The following is a 5,610-nucleotide window of genomic DNA, read 5'->3' on the forward strand; positions in this document are numbered from 1 at the left end:
TCGCCATGAGTCAGAACAGTGTGACAGAGTCAGAACAGCTCAGTGACAGCTGGTGTGTGTGTGTGCGCGCGTGTGTGTGGGTGTGTGTGTGGGGGGTTATCTTCCAGAGATAGTCTGAAGTATCTGCAAATAAAATGATAGGGTGGCTGGTATTTGATTTCAAACAATTTGAAGAGAGGTGTGGAACATGCTACTTCTTAGGTGGCTCAGGGCTTCAAAAACCCAAAATCAGAAGCTGCCAGGCCTCTTAAGGTTTAGTCCCGGAGCTGGCACGGCCTCATTTCTGCTATTTTCTGCTGGCCAAAGCCAGTCACAAGGCCATGTATGTTGTCAATCTTAATTTTTTAAAATGGTTTGACTCAGGATCCAAAAATGAAAAACTATTTCGAAATTTTACTTAAGCAATGGAATGCTTTCCTCAAGCTAAATCTTTCTTATGTAAACCCTCAGTGTGTACAAGTAGCAACCCAAACTCACTGCTATCAAGTGAATCCTGACTCGTAGTGACTCTATGTATTGGTTACATTTGTGTGTCAACTTGGCTGGGCCTGGGTGAGTGGCTGGGCAGCTGGATGTAGTATTCCCCATGATGAGACTGGTAATCAACTCCATGGTGGAATTTACTGGGAGCAGCTGAGTAGCTGCTTTAGGGATGTGGTCTGTTTCCTGTATATAAGAAGTAGCTTTGGGAATGGTCTCTAGCCTATGGCATGCTTGGACCCTGTGTGTGGCCAAGTCGTTGTTCAGCAGCCTGCCATGCTCTGCCGATCTGCAGACTTTCAGTGGATTTGAATTAATGGCCTGTGGTGTGGTTTGGTAATATCGGGACTGTGCCTTATTACTTGTCGACCTTGGGCTTGTCCGTCTCAGCAGCCAGCAGCTGAGTGAAGAAAAGCCTCCAGCTTCAGTGGGCCGGGAGCAGGAGGCGGAGCCGAAGCCCAAGGTTGAGGGATTTTCCCCCAGCCCCTAGAGCCTGGCATTTTGAACTTGGATTTAAAGCCTCCAAACTGTGAGAGAATAAACTCCTGTTTGTTAAGGCCACCCCATTTGTAGTATATTCCTGTCAGAGCCGCCCTGGGTCACCAGAACACCCTAGAGGACAGAGTGGAACTGCCCCCAGGGTTTCCAAGGCTGTCAGTCTTCACAGGAGCAAAGCCCAAATCACACCCACTGCCCTGGAGTCGATGCTGACCACAGTGTCCCTAGAGGACAGAGTGGAACTGCCCCATAGTTTCCTAGGCTGTAAATCTTTAGGGAAGCAAACCTGGCCCCTCTTTCTCCCACGGAGCGCCTGGTGTGTTCAAGCCACTCTTGGTTAGCAGCTGAGCACTTTAACCACTGTGCCACCAGGGTTCCTTTCAGCACGTACAGCAGCTACAAATACCTCAATCTAAACTCATCCCAACCTCCCCAGGGACGAGGACCCCCTTGTTCCCTTATCAATGGCTGCAGACAGACCCCAAGAGGACGGGGTGTCTACACCTCCGATGGCCCCCTGACTCCCGCTGACCCTGAGAGGCAGGGGAGCTCTCTAGCCCTTCTGCATACAAAGGAGCTGAGTTCGGGAGGCAAGGGTTTTCCCCATGATTCATAAGGACGGCTGGTCATGGTCCAGCCCACTTCCTTCCCCGAGGCCACGGCTTCCTCATTTGTAAAGCAACCAGCTGCAGCCCTGAGAATTTGGTGGCCCACAAGGACTCAGAGATGGCCGTGGGGAGAGTGACCCTTGGAGGGCTCCTCTTTCCAGCCCAGGCCTTCGCTTTCTTCCTAATGGGCCAAACGCTTCCGCAGAGCCTGACACCCCACCATCAGCCATCAGCCGTTGGGTTAATTAAATGAGGCACTGCTGCCTTCCCTATAGACTCACAGACCTGGCGTGTTAATGTTCATAGGTTGCATCTTGGTCCTTCCAGGTGGAAATGAGCAGAGGCTAGCGCTTTGCTCTTCCATTGCCAGCCTGTCCGTTTATACCTGTGTGACCTAGCCTCAGTTTTCTCATCTGCAAAATGGAGATGATCGTGGTGTTGTGAGGATGCAATAGGTCAGTAAGCTGGACGCACTTGGTGTAGTGCGTGGCATAGAGCGACTGTTCACTAAGTATTCACTTAGTGTTCACTAAGGGCTTAGTGTTGTTGTTATGTGCTGTCAAGTTGGCCCCGACTCATAGCGACCCCTCCTGTGTGCTGTCAAGTTGGCCCCGACTCATAGCGACCCCTCCTTGGGTTTCCGAGGCAGTATCACTATGGAAGTAGATTGCCCAACCTTCCTTCCGAGGAGTGGCTGGTGGGTTTGAACTGCCAGCCTTCTGGTTAGCAGTCAAGTGCCTTAGGCACTGAGCTACCTGAGCTCCTAAGGGCTTAGTATTATTATTTCACCAGGTTCTGTGCTGTCTCTCCTATTAGACAGCAAGCTCCTGAGACTAGAGGCTGCTCTGCTTCAAGGAACTCTGGTCTTGTAGTGGCTGAGGCATTGGGCTGCTAACCAAAAGGCCGGTGGTTCGAACCTACCAGCTGCCCTGAGGAAGAAAGATGGGGCAGTCAGCTTCCGTAAAGACGTACAGGCTTGGAAAGCCAATGGGGGTCGCTATGAGTCAGAATCGACTCAACGGCAGTGAGTTTGTCTGGTCTGGTTTGGTGTATCTTCAGGTCTCCAGGGCCCAGTGGAGTTCATGAAACAGAGCTGGGTGTATACTAGTATCTATTTGTCAGTGAAGGAGTGGACATGACTAGGTATAGGAGGCTGTTGCTGTTGTTGGTTGCTATGGAGTGGATCCTGACTCCTGGTGACGCCATGTGTGCATGGTAGAACTGCTCCAAACGGTTCCCACGGCTGTGACCTCTCTGGAGCAGGTCACCAGGCCCGTCTTCCGGGATGCCTCTGGGTGGGTGTGACCCGCCAACCTTTCGGCTGGTTGCTGAACGCTGAACCGTTTGCACCACACAGGTGTGGGAAGGGAAGACTGCAGAAAGAGAATCGACACATGCATTCATTCCACAGACATTCCCTGAGCCCCTGCCCTGCACCTGGTCTGTTCTGGTGGGTGCTGGGACCCACTGACGGTGGAGACTGCCTTGCCCTCCTGGGTCTCACAGTCCAGTGAGGAAGACAGACCTGTCCCCAGGCTGTAATGACCCAGCACAGACAGGGCTGGAGTGGAGCCCAGAGAAGTGACCTGACCCAGCTTGGAATGAGGGAGAGCTTCCTGGAGGAGGAGGTGTCTGAGCTAAGACCTGGAAGATGAATAGCGGTGAAGCAGGTGAGTGGATTTGTGCTCCAGGCAGAGGGAACAGCATGTGCAGAGGCTTTGCAGGAAGATGGAACTCAGCATGTTAGGGAAACGGAAGTCCAGTCTGGTAGACCATAGACCACTGGGTAGGGGTAGGGGACAAGGGGTGTGGAGAGGTGAGGCTGAGAGGCCGTCAGGGAACAGACCAAGCAGGGCTGAGGTGAGGAGCCACGGAGGGTTCTGAGCAGGGAGGGGCAGGGTTGAGTTTGGGCTTTAGAGCGCTGGGTTGTGGGGATGGGGGAGGCCAGCTTACGAGGCAGTTGGGCAAACCCCGTATCCGGCTGCTGTGGAAATAGAGGAGGGACGCACCGGAGTTTGGGAACTGGCCTCGCAGTGGACTCTCTGGGTGCTGGGGCTGGAGGGGTAAAAGAGGGCGGAGACTGAGGCCGGGTGGGTTGGCACCAGCTAGCCGGAGGGCGTATCCGTGGGTCTGTGTGGTCCTCTGCTGCCCCCTACTGGCTCAGCACTGGTCGTGTCCTGACAGAAAGTCTGGCTGTAAAGACAGAAATCAGCCAAAACCTAACGGGTGATAAGAGAGGACATTTCCTGGGCTCAACATGTGTGGTTCACTGCAGGGGGCACGCACGCGCACCCTCCCCATCCCACCAGCTTCCCTTGCCTGCCAACGTGCCAAAACCTAACACCAGACTGGTCTCCCAAACCCTTCTTCCTTCCCACCATCCCTTTTATCATTGCTGCCTTTTATTATCAAATATCTTTATAAATCCAAACTTGATTTGTCTTTGAGGGTTGGAAACCAGGGCTTTGAAGTGGTTCAGCCAGGTTCACTCATGGCCCATGAAGCAACACCGGAACAGACCTGAATTCTAAAAATGTGGGTGAGCCGGGAAAAGCTGTGGGGCTTCCTCTTAGAAAACAGGGGCAGTGTGTGTGTTGCATAGCAACCAGATCTCTTAACCGACTGAGTTGAAAATAGTGGTGCCCAGCTCAAAGATGGCGGCCAACTCCGTGCTTTGAATATGTGTCACTCTCTCCACAGTTGTGGCAGTAATCCAACGTCACACATCAGGCTCCCGAAAGGCTTGGTACGCCTTTTCCGAGCCTCCCACTCCAGGGCTTTGACTCAAGTTTTCCCATTCTGGTTAGCGTTCCACGTCAGCCAAATTTAAAAATATTGGGTCTGTTCTGGTTTGGCTTTGTTGGCCATGACTGGACCAGTTTGAACTAGTTTGAAGCCCTGTTAGAAACATATATGCACTTACAGATATACTTTAATACATAATACAAGTCTATGAATAACCCAAAACCCGGCCATAAAAAATACACAAGTCATAAAAATTTACTGACAATGAAGAAGAGTTGGGCGATGTGGGTGTTTTGTCAGCTCTGGTAATAACTCCACTTGTGGCAGGTTCTAGATTATCTGGATTACCCCCAAGAAGGGGATGGCATTTCCAGTCAGAGAATATGTGAGAGTCATTTGTATGGTTCTTTTCTTTTTCTCTTCATATATTTTCTGGTAACACCTCATTGCTTCCTGAACCTGCCTGTCGATTTTAGCAAAGCATTTGGGTCCATGTTTTCAAGCCCCCGATTCAGTTTAGAGAACAAAATCCGTATGGCAGGGTGTTGAACAGTAAATCATAAACTCTATGGCTGAGTGAACATCTGAGATGAGGACATTACATGCTGCAACATTGTATGTAGTACATGTTACTAATGGTAAGACGTACAAACAAACAACAAGAACTGGACGGTCTTAAGTGCGGTTTGTTGTAACTTGAATATGTCGTAAGTCGGGAACTACCTGTAGTAGCATGTCTCAGCACTTCGTCTCTTTATGGCTGACTAATACTGCATTGTGTGGACGGACCACATTTTGTCTGTCCGTCATCCGTGGACAGACAGTTGGGTTGTCTCCACCTTTTCACTATAATAAGTAAACTATGATTGACCATCACCTCCTGGGTACAAGCGTGGGTGTGGACATGAGCTCTCATTTCCTCTGGCGAACCACCACCATCCATCCTCTAGCTGCTCCCTGGGCGGAGCAAATGGTTAACGTGCTCAGCGGCTGACTGAAAGGTTGTGGGTTCCACCCCGAGGTGCCTCAGAAGAAAAATCAGCCCTTGAAAGCCCTATGGAGCACGGTTCTCCCCTGACACACGTGGGGTCACCACAAGAGTCGACCCAGTGACAGCTGGTTTTGGTTTAAACAAGAGCTAAGAGTCTTCCCTCTCAGGTAACTGTCTAACCTGCTGTCTTAGCCCAGACTCCGTCTTGGCTCTGCTCTCCCATTGCCCTTTCCCATGGTCCGAGATGGCTCCTACCACCACTTCTTTATTCCAGCTTTAGGGAGGGGG

This window comes from Orycteropus afer, unplaced genomic scaffold (assembly GCF_000298275.1).
Source record: "Orycteropus afer afer isolate SDZICR_OR568_19922 unplaced genomic scaffold, OryAfe1.0 scaffold00099, whole genome shotgun sequence".
Classification (NCBI taxonomy): Eukaryota; Metazoa; Chordata; class Mammalia; order Tubulidentata; family Orycteropodidae; genus Orycteropus; species Orycteropus afer.